The sequence below is a fragment of the Aptenodytes forsteri genome, unplaced genomic scaffold (genome assembly GCF_000699145.1).
Source record: "Aptenodytes forsteri isolate BGI_AS27 unplaced genomic scaffold, ASM69914v1 Scaffold55, whole genome shotgun sequence".
NCBI classification, from domain to species: domain Eukaryota; kingdom Metazoa; phylum Chordata; class Aves; order Sphenisciformes; family Spheniscidae; genus Aptenodytes; species Aptenodytes forsteri.
This window is the reverse complement of record NW_008796063.1, coordinates 9,094,819-9,096,360: the sequence shown is the minus strand read 5'-3', so window position 1 is coordinate 9,096,360 and position 1,542 is coordinate 9,094,819.

Below are 1,542 nucleotides of genomic sequence, written 5' to 3'. Positions count from 1 at the left end.
CGCAGCCGGCTCTGCTGGAAAATGCGTGGCTGCAAAGCCCGGCTGCACCATGCCGGGAGCACCACGCACACCTTGAGGCTCCCCGGGGAGGGGAGCTCAGCCATCGGGCAGGATTTTTCCTAGATGGGGCTGAACACCCGGCTTGGACCTGCCCTCGCAGCAGAGCAGCAGCGGGGAAGGAGCTGCCCAGCCTGCAGCCGCCAAGCTCAGACACCGCCCCAAATCTCCGTTTCCCATGCAGTTATCCCACGTGAAACCCCACCGTAGCTCAAGGATGGCCAGGCTCACCGCCATCCCCAGGGCTCACCGCCATCCCCAGGGCTCACCGCCATCCGCAGGGCTCGCCGCCATCCGTGGGGGTCTGCTCTTTCTTCGCTTTGGGTACAAAATATCTTCAAAGATGCATCTGAGGAAAGCACCGGCCTGAGCCTCGCTCTGCCCTGGGGAATGTCTTCAGTCAGCTCGATAGAAAGTAATTATTTAATTTTATAGCAATGTTAATTGAACGAGTGGAACTATACGGCCAGCATCCCTGTGCAGAGTGGATTTATCCCTGACAATGGGAGGGTTTTACATGTGCTGCCCCAGGTAGAGGCCAATTCACAGCAGGCAGCGGAGGAAGCCCGTCCTCAGCCCCTCTGCAGGGAAGGTGCTGTGTGGGCAACGGCAGGACAGACGGACATGCAAAGTGCCCGACTGCTGCACGCTCCCAAGTGTTAGAGAGAGAGAAGGAGAGATCCCCACCAGAGTACAGGGGGGTTTCGATATAAAAATCAAAGTTTGGCTTTGCAACGGCTGTGGTGCAGAGGCTCCGGCCGAGGCAATGTGCAGCCTTTGGGCATGCGGAGGCCAGCGCCGTGCTGCGGCATCAGGGAGTTTTAAACCTTTCGGGTCCTGTCAGCACCGGCAGGAAACAGCTGTGGCTCCCCGGCACGGCTCCGCAGAGGGATGTGGTTGCCCACGAGCCCTCTCGGTCAGCAAACGGCACATTTCTGCCGCGGCCGCCCTCGTGCTGGGTTAACGCTTCGTGCAGTTGCTCGGTCGCGCCTGCCGCAGACCCGGCGTGCGGCGCCGGCAGGTACTGCTGGGTAGCGGGGGGTCAGCAGGGGCACGGCCAGGGACTGAGACCATCGCTTGGGTTGCCTCCAAGGCCAAACCCTGCGGTGGCACAGGTGAGGCTGCAGACAGAGATATGCAGCACCCAACGATGGGGACATGCACAAAGATTTCAGCTGCTAATAAGTAAATGCTCATTAGCAAGCTAATTCTTACAATTGTAAGTTGTTGGCTAGGTTTTTGTGCTGCTGAGGGCTGCTGCCGATGCCTCGCTCCTGCGCCTTCGGCATCACATCCAGCCCACGCAGGCACAGGGTGCACCGTGGCAGGGGAGGATGGGACGATCCGGGCGAGGCAATGTGCAGCCTTTGGGCATGCGGAGGCCAGCGCCGTGCTGCGGCATCAGGGAGTTTTAAACCTTTCGGGTCCTGTCAGCACCGGCAGGAAACAGCTGTGGCTCCCCGGCACGGCTCCGAAGAGGGATGT